Below are 24,675 nucleotides of genomic sequence, written 5' to 3'. Positions count from 1 at the left end.
AGTTTGAATAGAAAGGAGTAATATATATTTTATTTAAAAAGAAAACAAAAGGAAGGTGTTCCCTATTGAAAAAAATTGGAGGACGCTTAAGCTTCGCCTTCAAGAGTGGGACGCGACAGCGTTCCCGTCGACCCGCCAAGGGGTGTGAGACAATGCGCTACGGCACAGCGATCACTTACGATGCGCCCCGCATCGGACTTAGCGCCCACCTATCACGCGGTGAGCGTCGAGCAACGCAGCGTTCGCCGCGGCAACGAAACGTGCGCCTGAGCGAAAGAAACGAACCAAAGAACTCGGTGTCTCGGAGGGGAAGCGATCTACGCCAGCCGAACGTCGTGATCGGCACGGGCAGAGAGATAGATAGTAATCTAAACCGGGAGCACGGCGAAGCGTCGTCAGGGGAGAGGGAGTCCCGCGACGCGCCTGGCAGCGGTCCCAATGCGCGCGCGGCGCGCCTCCTGTCGGGACAGCGCCGTACATTGAGAGGAGGGGGTCTTCTGTGTTTGCCGCAAGATGGCTCTGCGTGTGCGGAAAGCGCAGAAGAAATGCAGCGGAAACGCACTTCGCAACTCGTGTAATTGTGAATTCTGTACGTTACATGTTCATAATTACCGATATACACTGCAGTATAACTTTCCACGGCTCGTTTCGAAGGCAACACCGCATTCACTAGAGGCGCGTTTGCACCGCTTGGAAGCATCGAACTCGTGGCTGAGTGGTAGCGTCTCCGTCTCACACTCCGGAGACCTGGGTTCGATTCCCACCGGGCCAATCATGGAAGTTGCTTTTTATTTATGAAGCGCCTGCCGTGATTTATCGCTCACGGTCAACGCCGCCGACGCCCGACGCCGACGACACCGGCTTTTCTGCGACACGAGCTCCTTAACGCTATCGCGTTAAAATTTGCCCGATGCTGGGCATAGTGGAATCCATCATCCATCATCATGGTGGATTATGGTGATGGGTGGCATGCCGGGTGACGGGTGGCACGGTGGGTGCTGGGCAGCATGCTGGTTGCTGGGCACGGTGGGTGATGGGTGGCACGGTGGGCACTTGGTTGGATATCATCGTGGGCGCAGCACGTCAAAGGCAAGTTGTGTGATGAATTGAAGGAGCAGCCATTGCTATACGGAAGCTCATAACGGGCTATCTTTATATGTGATGTTGAGTCTTATGTAGTGTACAGTCTGTATATACATGTTGCCAAGATGCGGCTATTTTCATGCCATAACGAATCAATCTGTAAAGCACCATACCACGTAGCATATCATCACACTTTATTGAAAAAGCATCAGTGGACTTGTACTTTATTTACTTTTCCACTCGCTTGCCCTGGCGTCCTGCTTGTGTAAAAGAAAGCTCCAAAGGCGCTTTCGCAGGGAAGCAAGGTGGTTGTCCGGATGTGGTGTAGGTGGCATCATTGGATGGTCACTTATGTATTTCTCCAGGCAGTCTAAAAGGAGAGTGCAATAAATATATAAGTAAATTGTTTTTCCAATGATTTCCAGCAATAAGTGAATGAAGAAAATATGCTCTTATCACTTAAAAAAAGTTTCGGATAACAAAATGCAGCAAATGTCACACACAAACATGCTACCCAGGGCGCAAGCAGGCACAGGTTTATTTGCAGTGAGAATGCATACACATGCATCACATTGTTTTGCAGATTTACATGGAATTTTTGTATGTTTTTTGCCAAAGCCATGCCTCTTCTCATCTGGAGGTTGGCTTAACTGCAAAATTTAGACACATGGGAGCTGTACTCAAAGCCTCATGGGGTGGATATTTGGCTTCTGATTTTGCATAATTTGTCTGCTCTTCGACCACCCAAATTCCTGTCAAATTCGGAGAACCACAATTTGGCTACACTGTCTCTAACGCATGCAGGAGAGCTGCAAGGTGCAAGCTGTCTGGTTTGTCCATTCTATCATTTGTTAGCTTTACTTGTTGCTCATGCAGTTGGTGAGGAAGTCGTAACTTTAGCATTTCCCATATAGGCATAAAAGATTTCATGTAAAAGCTGTATAATGGCTGGCTTGCAAGCTTTATTTAGCTGCAAATTAATGCAACTAATGTTTTAAAGTGAAGCTTTTTTTGCCTCTTCTCCCAACATTACGGGCGCTGCAGCTGCTATAGTCTTGTCATGCATGCCGTTGGATTTCTTGCAACATTACCAGATGGCGCTCACCTCTGCACATCCTGACCGGCACTGCTGCCCCAGCATTTCACCGTTAGGGTGTATTGCACGTACTGTGCTGGTTTTAATTTCTATGCGAGAAAAATGCAGATGCTGGGCTGTGATAGTGTAAACATTAGAATCGTCCTTAGTCTGAAGAGAGCGCTTTGAGCTGGAATCTCAACAGTGTGTTGGCCATGTATGTAGAAGGAGCTCATTAACACGCGCCAGCAAGGCGTGCACTCGGCGTCGAGGACACCCACACTTGAAAGAAGTGTCACACAGAACAGGAGCGTCTTCGCTATGTAGTGAAATGTAGTGCAGACCGCGAACTTATGTATACATACAATTACAATACCTAATTGAAGTATGCACAGCCTCATAATTCAATTAAAGTTTAATATTTCTGCCATGATGCGCTGCGCCATGTGAGGCAATGACAACGCTCAATTCCCTCTCAGATTATGAACAATGACTCGCAACAACACCTCAATCAAACACATCTCTCTGTGTGTTCTGCGGACTATGCAGACAAACAGAAGTGGTGCATGCAAGGTAAAGCTTAACATCAACTCGCCACTTTCGTATTGGACTAAACGCTAAAAAAATTACAAACTTGCTACTAACATCACCGTTAATTATTGTCAATCAATGCAAACAATGTGTGCTTCGTGTACATCGATTCTCACAGGGCATGGGATCTGCCATTTTTTTGTACTTTTCAATCTCCATATTGCTACTTTGCTAAGCTAACCTACATTTTCAATGTAAAAAAGCCTAAAGAAGCATCTTAACGTAATACAGAGCAATCTTTCATGCTCGTCTGTTTAAAAAAAAGCATATTTCTGTAGGAAATGAAACCTTCGGCAGAGTGTTGATGCGACTACAAGAGTACCTGGTACTTTGATCCATAAAACAATTGAATCTTGGCAGAAGAATGCCAGTTACAGCCACACTATACAGTCCTTTCTAATCCAGGCTGGCGGAAATCGCTGGAATTCCGCATGATGCCCAGCACCTTGCTTTTCTTGGCACCGAAGAGAGGCATGCAAATTTTAGGATGCTTTGCATGGAACAAGATCAGCTGTGCAGATCAGAGCGTACATGCGAATAATGTACGAGGTGCTTTCTTTGTGTAGCAGTTCTTTCCTCATTCTTATGCTTAAATAAAATGAGATCACTGAAAGTATGCCGAAAGTGCTGATAGGCCATGTCTTACAAACTTCAATAATCAGAACATCTAACATCAAGAAAGCGGCTGACAGATGGAATAGCACACTGTGGTATGAAGGTTATAAACACGGATGAGGTGCCTCAGAAAGGCTGGCCAACGTTTCGATAGGAGCTATCTTCGTCAAAAGTGGCCTGGTCAGCCTTGGCATGTTAGTTTTAAAGGACTAGTAGGGTGACGTCACGTGCAGTTGTTGTCAGTGGCAGCTGGTTGTAAAGGGAGAGACATTAAAGAGAATGTGCGCTGTCGTCTGACGTCTGTAAGCATGGTTCCTAAGACGAGGGCACAAGACCGTGAGGATAGGAAGGCGGCGAGAAAAGAAACGAAAGAAAAGGAGAAAAAAAAGACATGCCAAGAGGCAAAAAAAGAGACAAGAAAAAGACGGGCATGGGAGCGTGTTAAGGAAGTGAGGGGTTAGGGAGCATTCAGGAGTGTCATTGGCGGCATGTTTCTGCCGTTTTAGAACTGTTCAGGCGGTCAGTGTGCGAGTAACAAAAAACACCCCAAAAGACATCAGCTGAAAGAATGACTTGAGTAGCGTAGCAGCAACGCGTCGGGTAATGTTGAAGAAATTAAGATGGCGAGAAGGAGTCTGGGATGCAATGCATGTGGTAGCTGGCAGGAAGAAGCATGGTGTTTTAGGGATGTCAGCCTCAGTAGCTCAACGCAGGTGTCCTCACAGTGGTATATAGAGCTGGTGATACCCTGTGTGACTGATGCGCAGAAAAAGGTATCCTGGCATCTGGGATTTTGGATTGTGGTGGTGAGGGTGTTAAAAAAATATGATAGAAAACAGACAAAAGGGGGGAACTGAAAGTGGAATAACAAATAGGAGGGTTACATGAGCAAGAGCGGGCGGAGGCAGGTGTACATGAGAAAAGGGGTCATACAGTTGATATAAACATTAAAACATGAAATATAATAAATTGAGTAGTAAGCAGGTAAACATTAGAAACGGTGGAATAGGTGAGGTTAAGAATTAAGTTTAGGTGGTGGCACAATGTGTTTTGTGGCTTGGTTGATGACATGAGGCTTTCCGATTTAAGTTACAGCTTTAAAGTTTTTAAAGATTCTAAGTTGCTATGTGTTAAATTGATTTCCATTGGATGTAGGCATTTAAACTTGTGTATGAGGTATGATTCCATATATTTCCTCTAGCGAGGTGAGCGGAAATTTGTAGTCTATAGAGCCTTGCTTTGTCACATATGACATGTTCATTGAAGTGGCTGGCTACTGCTTTAGGTAAATTGTTTTGTATCTGCGCAATGACCGTTCAGTCTTTTATGCATTTTTTGTCCTGTCTCACCTATGTATTATTTGCTACAAGTGGCACATTCTAGACAGTAGACTACATTGCTTGATGTGCAGATGAAACTCGAAATTACCTTGTTTGAGTAATTTGATGCTTTACTTATTACTGTAGTAGTAGATTAAATGTGTTTGCATGTAGAGCACCCGGGCAGCCACAGGGACTGGTTCCCAACTTCGTTGTTGATTTTAGTTTGGCACGTACAAGAATATCCTTAATATTATAGTGTTGCATCTCAAGACTACTCTGGGCAGGGCGGGAAAAATCTTGTTTCTGGTTGCTGGCGAGAATTGGGTAGTATTTATTGAGGATGTTGTTCATGTTTGGCAGTGTGTTTGAGAATTTAGTAGTAAGAAGAGGCGCAGTTCTTTGTGATCCTAGGGTGGGGCTTGAGCACCTCGGCTCAGTCAGGCTTGGTTGCATTGGTGCAGGCTTTCTGAAGGGGACTCTTTGGGTGGTTCCCGTTTGATAGGGTTTCTTTAAGGTGATCAAGTCTATCTATGTAGTCTTGGTTTTCAACACACATGTGACGTAGCCATGTGCTTGGCCTTTAAAGATGCCTTCTTTGCGATGTGGCTTGATGGTGGCTTGTATATTCTAGGTACTGTTGTTTGTCAAAGGTTTCCATACAGCATTGTCATTAGTGTCCCAGTGTCAATGTATATTGTTGTGTCCAGAATGTTTATGCGCTCCATTGAAGATTTTGATGTGAATTTTATTGTTGGGTGAAAATAATTTAGAAATCCTACATATTTATCTACGCTGTCTTGACCATGTCACCATATTATGAATATGTCGTCTATGTATCGTAGGTATGTGTGGGGCCTGTCAGTGCAGCGCAATAGGAAGTCTGTAGAATCCCCATAAATATGTTCGCATAAATATGTCTTCCCATGTACATCTGCTTCCGCCCACTTTTGCTCATGCCACCCTCTTATTTGTTATTCCAGTTTCAGTTCAACCCCATATTTGTCTGTTCTTTATTATATTTTTTCGAAACACCCTCACCAACACACTCCAAAGTCCCAGGCGCCAGGATACCTTCTTCGGTGCCTCAGCCACACAGGGTATCGCCACTTCTGTGTACCGCTTTGACGACACGTACGTTGAGCTACTGGGACTAACGTCCCTAGAAAGACCATACCGCTGCCTTCCAGCTGCCCTATGCACTGCATTCCGGACTCCTTGCTGCCATCTTAACTCCTTCTAAATTATCCGACGCATTGCTGCTATGCTACTCAAGTCATTATTTCAACTAATGTCTTTTCGGGTTGTTTTTGTTACTCGAGCACTGACCGCCTCACCGGCTCCTTTAAAGCCACAAGAACATGCTGCCAAAGACACCCCTGAATTCTCCCTAACCGCTTGCTTCCCCAACACCTTCCTTTGCCCTTCTTTTTCTTTTCTTGTTCTTTCTTTCACTCTTGGTGTCTCTTTTTTTCTCCTTTTCTCCCCGCCTTCCCACTCCCACTATTGTTCCTACGTCTTAGGAATCATGCTTACAGACATCAAGTGACTGCGCTCATTCTCCTTCAAGTCTCTCCCTTTACAACCAGCCACTCCCGACAACTGCATGTGACGTCACTCCACTAACACTTTAAAACTAACATGCCGAGGCAGACGAGGCAGCCTTTGATAAGATAGGTCTTCCTAACGAAACGTTGGCTACCCTTTCTGAGGCACTTTATCCCTGTTTATAACTTTACATCCCAATAATGAGAATAGTGTTTTGAAATGGCATGGCTGTGAACGCTGCAGATTGTAAAGCAGCACATCATGTGACCACAGTCAACACTTAAGAAGGCAGTGGTTTAAAAAGCTTCTTTTAGACCATACAATTTGCCAAGCTGTTTCGGAACCCAATTTTCTTGAGAAGCATTATTTCAAAAAAGTGAAATGAAAGCTGAAGCGTGAAAAGCTACAATAACGCATGCCAAGTCTACATTAGAAATTTCAAAGACAATGAGGTGCTTAAATGTTCACTTCTGTTAAGACAATGAGCAGCAGGTGAATGCAAGCTGTTAAGGTCCTGTCAAAATTAACCGCTCGTGTAGCCACCCGACTTGATTGTTTTTAATTGAAACTGATTATGGGGGAAGCTTTGTGGGCGGTTTTTGCAGGAAACCCATATCCCGAAATTATCTTGTGCTGCTTTTCATACGCACAGAGACATTTAAATTGTGTGTCGAGACACAGTGCATATACAGCAGAAGAAAAAGATATAATATACAGGCACTTGCTTCATTCTTGCTTTGGCATTTCTTGTCGCTCTATATACATCATGTAATGCTAACTCATTCAGATAACTTGCAGATATGCAGTTATGTTTCTTAAATGAGGTGACTGTTGACTTACTTTTCAAAGCAGCCACTTTCTCCGGTGTTGCCGGAAGCTTCCGAGATGCGCGGCACATTGGTCGGCAGGCCTGTCCAGTCAGGCTGCTTTCACCTGCTTGCACTGGTGTCCACAGGTGCCATGCCACCTCTAATGGGCACTTTCCGTCGGAAGCAGACTTGAATATGTAATGCCACTTGTTGAGTGGCATCACAAATCCCACACCAATCTGTACCTGCAATAGATATGAAGTGTTTTTTTCCTGAGCAGTATTCTTAACACTAAAACGCACTTGTATAAAACAATATGATATAGGTTAATTAGGTCCGTCAATTTCTGATGCAACTCTATAATTTCGACGTAGTAGTTCTGCGGAAACCCGCAAGGTGGAGAGAAGTACTGAAAAAAGGGAAAATGAGACATCCACCTGTTTGTAGCAATTGCTACAAAGGAAACCCATACGGGTTCCTCGAAAGAAAAGCCTCATAGTTGAAGAAAAATTCGTCCTAGAAATTGGAAAAATTTTCCAATTTCTGCCCCTCGAACAAGTTCTAAAAGAAACTGGGGTTAAACCCAACCTCACCAAGAAATTCATTTTTGTGTAAAGGTATAAACTAATAAAATTTTTCCATTTTAAGGGCAGCAAACACTCATATCTCGTACAGTATAACCTTGCAATAATGAAATTAACAGAGAAAGCGAAACAATTGATTCAAATAGGCGCACCACCATGCAGAGAACAGTGCAAGAACGAGTGACGTCAAGGCCTCCAAGATTGCAGTGTCACACGGAGAACAGTGCAGCACATGTTACCTAGAGACCTACGCGCGGCAGTCTCCAAAATCCACCACCATCACACACTACATGGCCTTGTTCTAAAGAACACTGGAGACATGCCTTGAAAGTATGATTACCCTTGCATGGTTGAAAACAAGTGAATTCTTTTGTGGGCTCTGAAAACCACTCGCACCACTCGCTGATCTCAGCAGTTATATTTTCGTCATGACTAAACTGCAGCGATGAATGCGCCAAGTCCCGTCACAACTTCAAACTTCAGAACTCTGTGTGCACGCTCCTTTTACTGCGACCAGGTTTGAAATGTTTGTTGTAACAGTACAGCGCTAGTACAGCGGCAGCGGAATTCTCTTTAGGGACAATTGCACCTTCTACATCTTTTTGTAGGTTTTTGCGCAATATGTGCGTTGCTGCTTTTTGTCATTAAGCCCTTCAGTTGATGTCTAGCGCCTGTTCAGACTGTCTCTTTGTGTGTGTGTGTGCCCTTGCACTTGTCATGATATCCAAGTTCAGCTACCACCAACTAGAACTAAGTTTTGCATTAATCAGAAGTACATATTAGCACGCTTTATGAAAAGCCAAAGGATTAGCACTATGCTGACCGGAAATGAGAAATGGTAAGAATATTCTGGCTGAAAACAACATTTCATGTTTATCAACACTGACGGGCAAGTAATTAAGAAAGTTGGTGTACGTTGTTTACCTTTTGAGTGACACAAGGGACAGAAAGAAGACAACAAGACACGAAAACTACCAATTCAACATTAATTTTGATGCAACTACCAATTCAACATTAATTTTGATGCAAAAATTAAAGATAATATTTATACTGCGTGTGCCCTTGCACTGCACAAGCGATCATTTAAAACAAAGGGCACAAGTTGCAATACAAATGCATAAAATCATGATAAATAGTACTTGCATAAAAATAGAACAAATAAGCACAGAGTGATCACTATTCTGTGTCATTTAGAGAGTATTCCTCTTTGTAATGCAATCATAATGAGCACTGGCTGACAGATGTCCCTCTTTTTTAAATGGTATGCCTCAGTGATATTGTTGATCAATCGGTTGCCTTAAGTAAACAAAAGAGATGAACAATCTAAATCTGGCATACATCACCAGTTGTGTCAATGCATTGTCAAGTGGGATGAGCATGCTTGTCCCTTGAGTGAATAATGGTGCTCTCCTGGGCACATGCTTATACACCGGCCAGTCTGCCCCATGTATAAGACCGTCCATTCTTAGTACGAAGATGGTGCAGAGTGGCCGAACTCCGCAGATTGCCAGCGCGCATGGCATGGCTGTGCAACGGAGCTAAGCGGCGCAGGCGCACAGGGGCTTAGAGGTGGTACTTCATGTCGTGTGTCATCCGCTAAAGCATGGCATGCTCCCGCACTTTAGCAGATGACACGAAGCTCCACATCCCCCCTGCGCCATGCACGCTGGCACTCCGCGGGGCGTGGTCACGCTGAGTCGTGTTCGTGCCAAGAGTTGACGACCCTGTACATTTGACCAAACATACACATGAACAGAGGCATAGACTACACTACTAATGACGGACACAAGACATTTAGTGGTAATTTATACAAATCTCCCTTGTCTGGACGCCTTTCTCAATGCGCTTGTGGAATGCTATGCACACATATTTCGAGCGAAAAAATAAAGTAGGCAGGTATGCAGCACAATCCACAAGTGAACTGAGAAAAGCGAGCAGGCAAGCGAGGTACGCTTGGTTAAACATACCACGAAATATGTCTAGTGCGTGTTAGGGGCACTGTACTGCATTCTAATGTTAGGAACTAAATATGTACCAAAGAAATCACCACATTTTACTGAGAAGACCGGCATGCTCGTCTGACTTGGCCGTGCATTGCCGCGATAGGGCTTGAGGCCAGATTAAATTGGTTTATCTATTTCCACCCACAGTGAAAAATTGACAAGAGAAATCAGAGGCATACCACAAGACGTGTGAGCAAGGCCCCATTATGAATGCACGAAAAAAGGCGTCCTTTCTAGACGACAAGGGATAGAAATTAGTCTGACTATTCACCTTTTTGTACGCAAATACTGTTTATTGTGATTTTTCACCTTTGTATTACAACTCACATTTTCCTTCTGAAGGAACTTGTGCACAATATAAGCACACATTCAGTGTTAATTTTATTCCTTCTATCAAATTCAGTCATCACTGGTCATGTTGTTTGGTCTCCCTTCCTTCACTGTGTAAATTTTGTCCTCAAGAGTTATATGAACTCACTCGCAAACTCAAAACGACACTACAAATTTCACCTAGAGGATACGGCTGGTTCTCAGAAAATGCACAAATACGGCGACAGGTGTCTGTTGGCACACTGTAGCAATAATGGGTGGAAGCTACCTTTGACATTGCTGCAATACATCAGTTGTCACATGGCTACAACCCTTAAGAAACAACAGAAATGTAAGTGCACAGCAAAAACAAGCAGGTTCATCAACCACAAGTTTGACTTCAGCAGCCAGAACATAGGCAGTTTCATATAGCTAAAGCATTAGCTAATATGTGGAAAATACATGCACAAGCACCCTTAACTTGAAATACGTGCATACCAACATAAAACCATGAGTTGCAGTGCATATGATGCTTGTTCATGACACTAGTATTTTGTGAAAAATACTTTTTGGATTACGTACAATGCTTTCAATTCATCTGCCCAGTAATCAAAGGCGTTTGACAGCATTACACTTTGTACTTGCTATTTGAAAATATTCTCACCTGAACAGCACCAAGCAGAATAAATAGAAAACAGCCCACTGTGCTAACCAAATATGTGGAGAGACCCAAACTAATAGAATTATTTCTGGACAACTGTAGACTTAGAGCTTGTTGGCTGATAATCACTATTAAATTTACACCACTGCCAAGCAGATGTTCTGTGTGGTGCTGTTGAAATCAAGTTCACTTGATGAGCAACATAGCAATAACCAGCAAATGCTTTAGCAATAGCGAGCAGGCAATCTTGCATGTGCAAAACTGCATGCTTATTTAATGATAGTGCATCAATAGACTGAACTATGTACCAGGGGCGTAGCCAGGGGGGGGGCTTATGGGGCTTCAGCCCCCCCGAAATTTTTTTCGTGCTGTCCATGCACCGCCGACCAAAGCGACCCCCGGCGCCGGAAATCACTCTGGATTTTGTCTAGAATGTCTTTTTGACGCTCGAAAAGACATTTAACCGCGAAGATTGCAAACTTGGGCTGGATTTCGTGGCAACGCCCATACACCGGGAGTCACATAACGCCAAGCAGTCCCATCCGAGCACAAAGTTTCAAGGGCGCTTTGACGGTGAGCGGGCTCGCCGCGGCATCTCACTGAGGCCACGGAATCTATGGAGCGCATGGATATCAAGTGCGAAACTTTATCGGTATAAATCTCATAAGCTCTTGATGTGAAAGGTGCATTGACATTTCCAAAGTTGTGCTTTAGATTTTCAATTGCGGAACTTTGTGGGTTTAATGTTGTTATAAACATTTGACGCCAAAGGTCTATTGACTTTTCTAAAGTCTTACATCGGGACATACAACGAGACAAGCCAAATCAACACACTAGCAGACGAGTTGACAAAGCAGGCAGCGAGGTCCAATGAGACGAAGCATTGGGATGGTTCATTTGTGCCGTCATGTCACATAAAAAAATATCAACATTTTTTTTAACCTTCGCCAGAACATCCATGTCTAGACACTAAAGCCAGCCAAAGTAACTACGTTCTTATTTATTTTTTCTACTATGGCTTTTATTCGCGAAGACACACTGAGCCTCTTCAATTTTTTTTTTGTTCTCGCTACCCTACCCGCGGGCTGCCAGAGCCAGCCAGAGCGCGTACGTTTTTTTTTTCGTATGGCCCCGACCACCATGAGGTGCACTTCGGTGCGCGTTCGGTTTGCTCTGGCCGAGTGGATTTTCACCTGACAGAGTTTTGGACGCTTTCTGGCTAGCAGACCAGAAAAAAAAAACAATCGTCGCTCACCGCCATCACTGTGGGGACTCGAAGGATTGCACCGCATTCCTTGAGCGGAACCTTTCCGGAAAGTCTTGTTTCGCCGCTCTAGGATACTGAGCAGTATGCATATGGTTCTCAGTGGACCAAGTGTCTCACGTTTTCTTCGGTATTCCTTCCGTAGCCCCATTAGGTGCCCGAAGTAGGCATTCGATTCTGGCCAACATACTTTCCTATGCGTTTTTTTTTTTCATTTCGGTGCCTCCGCCTCAAAGAAAAAAAATACATTGTTGCGGTGCAGCGAATTGTCGCATGGTGAAAGTTCGATTTTGATACTTCTTTTGCGGAAAGTAATGGGCAACGGGACGCTTCAGTTGCCGGATACGTTTATTATATTATTGCGAAAGCAATTATATGGACACTCCAGGCGCATTCCTGCCATCGCCCTCATGTTTCGTATAAAGTTCAAGGGTGATAAAATCGTGAACACGCGCTGCATGCAGTATGTGCGAGTGAAAGCGTAGGAGGGGAGGTGGAATGGGTGAGCCGACGATGGTGGCTCAGTCTTGTGTGCGCAAAGGAGAAAAGCGGGGAGCAAGCGCGCCGCCTTCCGTCGCGCGCAATACATCGGGGGGAGTGGATGGAATGGGGGCGGAATCTAGGATTCTGTGAATCTATGATTGTGCAACATGTTTATTTGCCTTGTTTGACGCATTATATACAGTTACTTCTTCTTACATACATAGACTCATTGGAGACTTATACGTATACTTAAATATCTTGTTGCGAGGTTTTGTGTATACATGCAGTGAACTTTGTTTCCAGTGACACTTTCTTGTCCTTTATCAAGCCGTATTTTCGCATTTGTATATCCCATTGTATCTTTGCATTTCTAATGTACGAGGGCGAGTCAAATGAAAGTGAGCCTACCCTAACCGCGCAATAATGGCTCGGTTCATTATCTGCGAGGCATGCGCGTAGGAGAACGGCATGTCTCATTTACAAAATTGACACGCAGGTGTGAAGATAAATGTTCTTTAATGCTCTCATACACTGGGTTGAATATGGTTGCGTCACATAATGGACACTTCTAAAGTTGAACAGCTCGGTGTCGCGAAGTTTTTGACAGCTGAAGGTGTTCCCGAAACAGAAATTAATCACTATATGACTGCCGTGTACGTTGAACACTTCATTTCATTGACCACTGTGAAGCATTGGAGCAAATGGTTCAAAGGACGTTGCAAAGACATTCCAAGACCGGGCCAAAACCATATACAAGAATGTAAGCACGGTTCTTGAATGACAAACTTTCATTAACATATTTGTCCTCAACTTGTTCAGTTCATTGCCTTTTAATTTTTCATATCAGCGGCATGCACTGCTTTCCTGGTTTCAAACTGATATAGTTCTAAAGTCCGTGTAATATTTTCTTTACTTAATAAATAGACAAAAAACATAGAAGCATTGCCGTCAGTTATGTTGGCAACAATTTTTGGCACATACGAGTATAATATTTTATGAAAAAATACATATTTTACTTGTATTTGCAGTGCTTAGCTTTCAAGAATTCGTTTGCAGCATCTTTGGCAATGACAATGCAGTTTTTATTCATGTATTTGATCCCTCGATAAATTGTTTAAGAGGAAGCTTTAGCTCGGGCCGAATCCGACGCGGCCTATTCAAATACTTGTAAAACGCAGAAACGCTTTTCTGAGATAATCCTGCTAATCGCTTTTATTGAAATTGGTTGCATTGGAGAGAGAAAGTGAACTCCTAGTGTCTGTTGGGAACAGAACTTTGATTTAGGGCCTGAATTTTGTTTAAAATATTTTGAAAAATCCGAAAGTTTGAAAAAATAGAAGCACGACGTTTACAAACTAATAACTATGCATGAACAACAGATATTGTGGGTCTGTAAACGGCGTTTATTATAACAGTCAAAGCGGACAAGTTTGCTGTGTCAATTTGTATCTTACGTGAATTGGTTACGTTGTGTACAAGGGTTCTGCAAAAGCCGTATTTCCGCAATACTAATTTTTTTTTAGATTCATGTGTAGCATATCTATTTTGTCCGCTGTAGATGTACTATTAGATGCAATTCACAGAATTGTGATATAATTTTTCATTGTTGAGTCACGGAGTTTTAAAATTGATAGTCTCGTTTTCTGAAAATTTTCAATTTTGGCCAATTTTTAATAAACAATTGACCACCGAAATGAACAATTCGAAACCAGTAGTCACTAGAATTAAACTTGTTCTTTTAAATGCAACAAACCTCCTCATATATATATATATATATATATATATATATATATATATATATATATATATATATATATATATATATATATATATATATGTCGGGCCAGTGGCGTAGCCCCCCCCGAACAAAATTTCTGGCTACGCCACTGCTATGTACCAACTATGTGGTCTATGCAGTGTAGACAAAGTCGAAAACGATGCAACTGGACACAGACTCTGCCACAATGCCTACTTGCATGAATGGGTATAGCTTAAGAAGAATATAAAAAAATGTAGAGAAAGAAAGCAAGCTTACTAGAAAACTCCTCACTGCTGTAGTACTTATAGCACAGTGAATACTGGCCTTCATGTACCATTTAAAGAAATTCAAGCTCGTGTCCATTGTTCTGGGAACTTGAGAAATAATTGTGAAATTAATGGAGAAGGTTGGGCTAGTTGGCGTTGACACAGCTCCTGTGACATAGTTACTAGCACAAACAAGGTGTATGGAATAAAGGTCGGAATAGCCAAAGCGGTAGACTTCAACTGACAAGCTTTATTCAGAAGAAACACGCAAACAGGCCACCGCATGCTCAGTTAATGTGGAGAGAGATGCATAAACGAATGTGCCACATAGGGGGATAACGAAATGCACATAGAAGCTGATAAGCATCCACAAGAAGCCATTACAAAGCATTCACCAGATTTTTCTGAAGACACAACACTTATTTATCAGCTGGTACCAGTGATGGAGTGCTTATGCATTCATCAGCAGCTTTCGAAATGCAAAACACCCCAAACATTTCCCTATATAACTGCCTGGCAAACTGACTGAGCACTGGTGTGTTATGAAAACATGGGGAGCATTTATGGGTACTTTAACAGTGATCAGCCAAGTAGCCAGCGCCTGTGAGAGCATTTACAGCGTTCCGGTACTCCCCAAGCCACTCATTCAGGCACCTGTTTATTCAATATACCACTTTCCACAGGGAAGTGAAATGTAGTATACCACCAATACACTTCAGTTAACAAAGCAGGTGACATGCTCCTTAGTGCATGTACCTTGACGCCCGGCAATGTTTACCAACTTGCATATTCTTGTGAGCGTTAGCGGTGCTGAAAAAATGCCTACACCAAACTTGTTCGCCACCTTTCTTCTAGGCGATGAGACACCCTGTGTACGCATGGCAGCGCTGCACGGCTACCACTGGGACATGCATTACTGCACATCCAGTGGGCAATGTGGTAGTGCCAATGACTTTCGTGTTGTGCTGGCTTTGCTGTTAAAAACATTGTGGGTGTTTTCGAACAGTGTTCAGTAGGACTCAAGTTCACACATGAGTTGCCAGAAGATGATCGCCTGCAATCATTCGATATTCGTATAATTTTAAATCATACTTTCCTTTATTATATATACTCTCTTAGGAAAAAGAAGCCCTTGCTCGACTACCGTTTGGCATACTCCATGTTAAAGGATGCATAACTCCTAGCTGCCCGAGAGCTGTTCTGGTTAAATCTTGTGCACCAGGTTTCCTGCAGCGCTCAGCAACAAGCGAGCCATTTATGTAGGGCCGGGTATCTCGATAACACCTTGGTGTCAATTAGTGGGAGCCTCATTAAAGAGGTAAACACAGATCTGGCAGCTGCTCGGTGCAATAACGCACGTCCCAGTGGGCGCCCTGTGGCTGTGCCATCTGTACATGGGGTGTCCCACCACCTAAACAACGTGGCAAACCAGTGCAGTGTAGGTGTTTTCGTCAGCACCACTAGAGCTCGCAAGAATGTGCAGGTTGGTAAGCAACGCCGGGAATCAGGGTACATGCACTAAGGAGCATGTCATCCACTTTTTTAACTGCAATGTGGGGGTGGTATACAGGATTTCACTTCCCTGTAGAAAGTGCTGTATTGGACAAAAGGGCAGGTTCTTGAATGAGAGGCTTAGGGAGCACCGGAACGCTGTAAACGCTCTAGCAGGCACTGCCCATTTGGCTGACCACTGCCGAAGATGTGCTCATAAATGCTACCTGTGTTTTCAAAACAAGCAAGTGTTCAGATGGTTTGGCAGGCAGTTAGATAAGGAAATATTTGGTGTTTGGCATTTCAAAGGCTGTTGATGAATGTGTAAGCACTCCTTCACTGGAACTCACTGATAAAGGAGTGTTTGTTGTACCTTGAGAAGAACCTGCTGAATGCTTTGTAATGGCTTGTTGTGGTGGGCGGTATTGGCTTTGTTGTGCATTTGGTTTCCTCCCATGTGGCACATTTCTTTATGCATCTGTCTGCAGATATTTTTGAGCATAAGGTGGGGCCTCATTGCGTGTTTTCTGAGTAAAGCTTGTAAGTTCAAGTCTAGTGCACTGTCTTGTGCAACTTTTTTCAATTAGTCTTGTTCGTGCAAGTAACCCTCACAATAATTGTAATACCAATGTTAAACAATGGTAAGCATGCTGCATACTTAGACCTGTGACATATTTGGACCATTACACTTTTAATGCTTACGTGTACGCAGAAACTGCACAAGCGTGTAGCCTAAACGAAAAAAAAAAGTGGATATAAAAGGTATAACACAGGAAAGTTTCAAATCAATAAAACAAAATAACAAGACGTAGATATAATGTGTACTAAGCAAAATAAAATGTAACGCGCAGCGAAGTGATTGATGCAAGAAAAAATATACCTCAAGACATGTTAGATCTAGCTTTAAAGTGAACAAGGTAATGTGTACATAATGTATACAAACACAAATAAGCAGCAAGTTGAATAAAGTTGAGCAGATATTTAGCCTATTTAGTAAGCACTGCTGAGTAATATGTCCATAAACTTATTGACGAATGATACCGAGATCCTACTTTTGCAAACACATACACTTCAGTCATACCTGACCAGACCATCCGATTACACACAGTGCTGCTGCAGCCATAGCTCCTCCCTGACGTGGACACCGTTGTTGGTCACGGCCTTGCCTGACGTGGACACTGTTGTTGGTCACGGCCTTGCCGCTGCAAGATAGGTTCTGTGTTAACTTATAGCAGTGGCACTTTAAAGAAGTCATTGTGAACACATGCAAGGAGCACAGAAAAAGTCACAAAAACAATGTTTGCACCACTGCAGGGTGGGAACAAAGCACAAGGTCAAAGTTACTGATGAATGTTGTAATAATAGGGACCTCTTCATGACAATAAAGTTTTAAGACCTACAGCTACAGCACATTACAAACAAATGTTTGTTTACGTAACAATTCATTTTTTTCTATCGGTTAAGCAACTTTCCCTTGTCATCTCTAGTTATGTCAAAACACCTTGTCTCAAAACGTAAGCTGTAGTAGTAGCAAGCCGCAATTGCTTAAATTTTTTTGCCCGAACCCTATGAGGGAGATTTTGTGCGCAACGCCGACGCGCGACGGCTTTGAGCGAGAAAACGGGCCGTCGCGCGAAGATATCGCTCGTTCTTTGTCGCCTGGTTCTGGAAATCTAGAATTCGTCACTCGTCGCCTAGAAGTGCTATGAGCGAACAGACAATAGCGCGAAGCCGGAACTGGATGTACTACATCAGTCGAGTACTACCGCTTGTTGCACGGAACAAGCAAACGACTATTTTCATACGTGCAAGGTTAAGAACCTACTGCAAGACTTTAAAGAAATGTTTTACGCTGCTCCTTTGAGTAAAACACAGCAAACTAAACTAATAATGCACACTTTTGGCGCGTATTTGCTGCCCTCATACCGGCAACACCGGGGAGACGGCTCTCAATGTCGTCGCTCGCATAGGGTACGACTTGTAGGGAACGAGCTAGCGCGACAGCCATCTACATCGCGTCTCTGTCGCGCGCAAGACCGCTCGCATGGGGTACGACTTGTAGGGAACGAGCGAGCGCGACAGCCATCTACATCGCGTCTCTGTCGCGCGCAATACCGCTCGCATGGGGTACGACTTGTAGGGAACGAGCGAGCGTGATAGCCATCTACATCGCGTCTCTGTCGCGCGCAAGACCGCTCGCATGGGGTACGACTTGTAGGGAACGAGCGAGCGCGACAGCCATCTACATCGCGTCTCTGTCGCGCGCAATACCGCTCGCATGGGGTACGACTTGTAGGGAACGAGCGAGCGCGACAGCCATCTACATCGCGTCTCTGTCGCGCGCAATACCGCTCGCATGGGGTACGACTTGTAGGGAACGAGCGAGCGCGACAGCCATCTACATCGCGTCTCTGTCGCGCGCAATACCGCTCGCATGGGGTACGACTTGTAGGGAACGAGCGAGCGTGATAGCCATCTACATCGGGTCGCTGTCGCGCGAAAGATCACTTGCATGGTGTTTATACTTTTTCCCAATAACTGCTCACAAACCAACAACCGCTTAGACAGACATTTACAACCTCGAAGCATAAGTAAGAGAGGAAACGTCATTGCAGTAAGAATAGGTAAAGAGGCAGATGAGTCTTTATTATCCAACTTCAGCAGAAAAGTGGCAGCTCGCGCAAATGAGGACTGTTGCCGAACCTAATCCCTCTCATCGGAAGGAAGCGCTCACCAAGACTTTAAATTTAGCATTAAGCCAATAAACTTGCGCAAGCAAATTATGTCAACCGACGCTCAGCAAGCATCGGCACAGTCAATGTCGTCGTGGGAGTTCGATTTCTTGCGCCCGCAAGGCACTCTAGGCACACACGAGAAGCAAGCACAGCATGCCTGTACTCACCTTTTAAATGGTACGAAGCGGTCGAAAAGCGCCCTCCAAGTTGCCGGAGCTGCAAAGTTATTCCCGCATACGTGCAGTTGCGTAGTGGACAACCTGCGGAACGCTAATAATGCGCATCATTTCTTTGCGGCGTCCACCGAACTCTCCACAACCACCACGGACAAAGGGAACGCACTCCATGGCATGAAAATCGTTGGTCCACGTTTGCCTGGCGCACCACGCATACCGCGAGTATGCAGCGAGACAAAAGCTATCTTCTGGCACTTTTGTGCACGCGAACTAAGTCACAATTCATTACACCAAACGCAAAAACACGATCAAACAAACACATCGTAGCTACTCGCACGACCGACAGCACATGTAAACAAGGGAACAAGACTGGCGGATGAATACTATGAGCAACGACTTTGAAATGGGGTAGTGGGTGGCGCCACCTGTGAACTTGGGAGTTTGGTTGGCCTCCGCGATGACTAAAATAATAACCAGCACACACTCTCTTTGTGCCTTGTTGCACCGAACTGCATATAAATGTTGCAATACATAAACAACCGTCGCACAGTTTATATTATCCGCTATACTTTAGCGCAGAAAGAAATTCTATGACGTATTTTCGATTTCCAGGAGCTTCCGCCGCATGCGGGCAGTAAAAAGATGACCTTCGAGATTCGCATATGCCATTCTTAGGAAGCCTTCTCTGGGCTGTAATTTGAAGAAATATGTATAAAAAGGTTTAGTAAAAAAGAAAAAAAAACTGTGTGGAAAGCGAGGGGGTGGAGCCCCTAGCCCAGAACTCCACTGGCTTGTCTGGTCCGCCGTGCCTGGTCGAGGCTGGCGAGCCAAGTCTTTGCTCCCTTCCGGAAAGTTTGCCGCCTACTTTCGGCTGTTTTGAAGCCCATCCATGCCCACCCACGACGCCTTGCGCTACTGCCCGTGCATTGACCCGTGCTACCTGCGCCGTCACTTCGTTTTAAACGACTTGTTGCTTTCGTCACCCTCTACTGTAGCATTAGAAATTGTTGACATGATCTCGGAGGTACACGTCCAGTGTGCGATGTTTCCGTGCGCGTTGTAACTTATTCAGTCAGAAAGCATCAAATCTACGAGGATTAAGTACTCGGTTGGCGCGGGTTACACCCGTGTCACCCGCATTGCTTTCGTGTTGGTGTGGTGAATGTGTGCGTATTGCGCTCCTGTCGTCCATGCCTTCTGTATTCATCGTGCGGCCCACGAAAATTCCTGGAAAAAACCGCATGTCTCTGCCGCGTGAATGTGTCCTATGTGGTGGGTGCCAGAAATGTGCGGCGGTGTACAGTATGTTCGCAGCCAAGTGATACCGTGCATTCCAGCGAATAGACGCGGCTGCTTATGCACGGTTTTATTCAGTGTTTCTTCATTAGCTTTGTGATTTACTTGCGTCTGCGATAGAATCCACAAGGTACCAGTTGAAAAAGACAACAGGAATTCATGTCGCAACTAGAGAAATTTCTGTTGTACGACAGAAGTTCCTCACGTTTCCGTAGTTGACAGACATTCCTCACGTTACGACAGAATGTCTGATGTCGCAACAGAAGCATTCTGTCGCGAAGACCAAGATCTCTGAAGTCGCAACAGAAACGTTCTGTCGCGACAAGAGTTCTGAAGTCGGAACAACAGCTTTCTATCATGACAGCGACTCTGACATTACGACAGCAATTCTGACGTCGCAACAGAAACATCCGGTCGCGACGGCCAAGAGTCCTGAAGTCGCAACAGAAGCGCTTTCCGTCGCTGCCCTTTAAAATTGTTTGTCAGTTTCGCATCGGTGGTGTGCACTGTATTTTTCTCTTGCGCAGTATTCAACCGTGCTTCTCTCAAGCCGGCAATGCTGATAGCACCGACACCGGTATTAAAGTCTACGTGGCCAATTGTTATAATTGTGCCGTGACGACGCGGCACCTCCCCGCCTCCTCAAAATCAGCCGCTGATCAAAATCATACCATCTGCGGGAATGGCTGCGTATCCGTTTTGTTTTATTTGGTAAGATGTGGCACACAAGCCTGTGGACTTATATGTGCGGTTACACTGTCACATTAGTTAATTTCCCAGAATTATTGCACAAGCTTATGCGAAGCGGAAAAGAAGTTTTCGGTTGTTCCACAAAGTTGCGTGAAAACCTGTCTCGCTCGAGTCTCATTAATCTGGTACAGCGTTGCCGTGAGAAGCCAGTATGCTGTCAGAATGAAGACTCATCCACGAGTGTTTATGTAGCTATTTTGCGTTGAGCACACGGATTATGTGCGCGCTCAAAAGTGTAAAGAGCGAGAGACAACTGTCGAAGTAAGCAGTAACAACCCTAACTATGTCCCCGGTCACCGTTGTCTATTTCCGAATTTCTTAGTCAATATGCATATCGTACAGCAAAAGCGATGTTCTATCACCCCACGATGTACTACCTGTCGATGGTAACAACACTTGTGCTCTTCAAGAGATGCGGCAGCTGGCGCCGTGGAGGAAACCCGCATCTTGGCTTTTAAAATACAAATGTAAACAGAAACGGAGACAGCGGTTTTTACTGTTGACATAGCCAAAATGCACGCTAATACGTAACAGCATCGTGGTGCAGTGGTAAGCTGCTAGGCTTCTTACCACAGTCGTGGTGGAGTGGTAAGATGCTAGGCTCGTAATCCTAAGGTCCCAAGTTCGAATCCCGGTTGAGGAATTATTTTTTTATACTTTTTTTTACTAAGAAATTTACATTTTCTTAAAGAGGTTTCTCAATTTTTAATTAAATATTCATCAGGTTGTGTTTTCAAAGTGGGACATGACGTCACATTGTGACTAATTTTGTCTTCTTTGCCTTCTTCAATAAGTGCCCTGTTCCTGCTTGACAGTAAAATGCCTCTAGTGTGGTTGAAATATCATAGCAATCAAGCTGTAGAAATCGTACTATAAAGCAAAATTTTTCTTCACTATGTGCTTCACGAACCACCGAGTACACCCACCATTCACCCAGCATGCACACCATTTACATTTCACCCAGTACGTACATGCAGTATTCACCCAGCACATCCATCATTCACCCACCATTCCCACAGTTACCCAGTATGTACCCACCATCCTCCCAGCACGCCCAGCATTCACCCACCATTTACACAGGTCACCCAGTAGTCATCCCACCATCCACCCACTACACCCACCATTCACCCAGCCCGCCCACCATTGAGACAAGTCACCCAGTATGTATCCCACCAATACATCCCACCATCTACCACTGTACCCACCATCCACCCATTATACCCACGATGAATTCCACCATAACCACCATGTTTTCCATCATGCCCAGCACATTTCCTATCATGCCCAGCATAAAATTCATGATGGGCAATGCTGGGATTTCCAATAGGGTTAGTAAAATGCACAGCAAAAGAAATGGTAAAGCCCATTCCAAATTGAGTCGAACATTTTCAAATACGAATGAAAAGGAGATGCATACATAAGTAAATATTTTTTAATATCAGCTATTTCTATCAACTGATAGCAAGCTCATCTGTATGAGGTTCTGAGCTTTGTCACAACTAAGGTTCTCTCTCAGCAGCTGGGAAGTCAACCTCAACTCTACTGACATACTCTCAGCCCGTACACAACATCTCAGTGTTGGGCTTCACTGCTTAAACAATTTATTTCGGTTTGGATGAGGGACACCTGTGTCTCAGCGTCAGCCAACACTTAGTTCTTTTAGCTCAAGCTCCTTCAAAAAGCCGGCGGCACCCTTCCTTTCCCGTTAATTCCTCAGTGCGTCGGTCCTTTCTATTCTCATCCTCCTTCTACCACGCTTTCGCCACATGGATCATCTGAAGCATCCTCTTGGTCAGTTGTAAAGTCAGCATTTGATTTTTCGGACTTCTGAAGGGGCCGCAAAAAAAATAAAAAAAACGGGCAGTCTGAAAAAAATTAATGCATGTCTTTAACTGCCTTTAAGAGCTAAAATTACCACAGGCCCGTCTGAAAAAGCTTTGAAGGCCTGCCAGTACGCTTATTAGGCATATAAGGGCTTGTTCTGTGACAGGAGACGGGGTGCACGCATGTGTAATTAAGGAATACATACTGTGTCCCGTGGCAATTGCCGCCTTCCCATGCTTGGTATGCTTCACCGCCTAACACTGGTGTACTAAGGCGAAGTTAACTTTCAGAGACTGGCATTATGCAACATGCTGTGCTCTGCGAGCTTCAAAGCCAATCGCGAGGATTAAAGGCGGAGTCGGGTGCCATTGGTGATAGCGGCGAATTCTTTCAATGAAAAACACGGCACCGCACGGCAAGAAGCTTAATAGCGAACATAGAAGCAGCTAGGTCTAACGTTGCCGCGGTGGTGGTTACGGCTGCCAGCGGATCTGCCTGCGAGAGTGCCGGTTCGAGGCAGCGAGAGAATCAAAATAGCGGCGGTGGCGACTTTGATTAATGCCATTTCAGACCTGCAGTCAGGGAAATATACATTGACTATATGGAGTACGTGGTGGTGCCGCAAAACCGTGCAAATTATCGGACAAGTCCGAAAAATCGAGCGTCTAGAAATTCGGTCCTTAACTACTCTGGTAATACATCGTGCCGATCACACGGCGTCAATGACGATTCGTTGCGATTCCTGTTACTAGCGCCAGCATTAACACGACTTTCGTTCCCTTTCTATAAAGTTATAGCTAATTTTCCCTGATAGAAGCACAAATTCCCTGAGTTTTTCCCGAGTGTTTCCAGACTGTTCAAATTCCCTGAGAATTCCCGGTTTTCCCGGTTTTCCCGCTTGGTAGACACCCTGGAGAGGCTACGTTTACCGCTGGCCATATAATATGGTGTGAAATACGAAAGACGACAAGCGCCGCTGTTCAGGTCGAGTAACTCTGCCTGCAGACAAGGCAGTGAGAGGCCCGCCGCATACTATAAATGTTCAAGTCTGCAGTGTAACCGGCGCCGTAAAGGTCACTATGTATCCTTACGTTTCGTAATCTATACGCGATGTACACGATTTGACACCAAGCAGTTAATCGGTAGCGCTCAGATGTAAACAAAGCGCAGTATGCGCTTTATGCCGCTGCATAAGGTAAACGTTGGGTGCATTCACGATGAGATAAATGGCTCGACGCACCGCCTTATATACGGAATGCTTGTTAATGATGCCAGGTAATACGTAAACATTTCAGTAGTGCCGATTTACAATATATGAGTGACACTATGACGTGTGCCAGCGCGCCCCGTTTTACAGCACGATTAATGTTTTCGCGTGCTCCTAGGGAAGCTCGCATGCGCATTCTTCATCAATGGCTGCTTCAGGTACGTAGTCCTGGCCCTTGTTTCTTGCAACATTGTTATAGAAGAGATACTTTAAGACCAAACAAAACTACAAAATCAGAAACACGTGCGCTCGACCCCCGATCAGTACACACCTTTGAATACAGCAAAAAAAAAATATGAAGCGCCTGCCGTGATTTATCGCTCACGGTCAACGCCGCAAACGCCGACACCGACGCCGACACCGACGCCGGCGACACCGGCTTTTCTGCGACACGAGCTCCTTAACGCTATCGCGTTAAAAATCAGCGAACGCCTTGTGCATGGACCGCCTGTTTCGTTCTCACACAAAACGACTACGAACAGTTGCGGAATAGGTTCTCTAGTTTGCAACGCTCGCGACGCAGCGTCAGGCACCGTCGCAGAGTATTTGCCGAAACAGCGCGAGTGCAGGCAGAAAACTTAATAAACGGTGACACTTGTGTACTTAAATTTACTTTGGGAATCTGTAGAGGGCCTTCTTCGGCCAACGCTAGGTCTCAGTTACACCATGGTCTCAGTCTTGCTTCGTGGGACCGCAGCGGGATCTTTTGCGAAGGCACAGCGTTTCTCTTGAGCCGCTTTCGTAAGAGCTCGCCACAAAAATTAAAT

The 24,675-nt window shown here is 44.6% G+C and overlaps 1 long non-coding RNA gene across 1 annotated transcript; it reads right to left on the bottom strand.

Annotated features, from left to right (window-relative positions):
* Positions 1–1,337: 1,337 nt before the first annotated feature.
* Positions 1,338–17,029, bottom strand: LOC135919066 (uncharacterized). Its single transcript, XR_010569872.2, has 3 exons — positions 16,942–17,029; positions 7,072–7,285; positions 1,338–1,453 (listed from the first exon to the last, which is right to left on the bottom strand). It is a non-coding gene; the product is annotated as an uncharacterized lncRNA (long non-coding RNA).
* Between the last annotated feature and the right edge of the window lie 7,646 nt (positions 17,030–24,675).

Source organism: Dermacentor albipictus, unplaced genomic scaffold, assembly GCF_038994185.2.
Source record: "Dermacentor albipictus isolate Rhodes 1998 colony unplaced genomic scaffold, USDA_Dalb.pri_finalv2 scaffold_15, whole genome shotgun sequence".
Classification (NCBI taxonomy): Eukaryota; Metazoa; Arthropoda; class Arachnida; order Ixodida; family Ixodidae; genus Dermacentor; species Dermacentor albipictus.
This window is presented reverse-complemented; position numbering and strand designations above follow the sequence as displayed.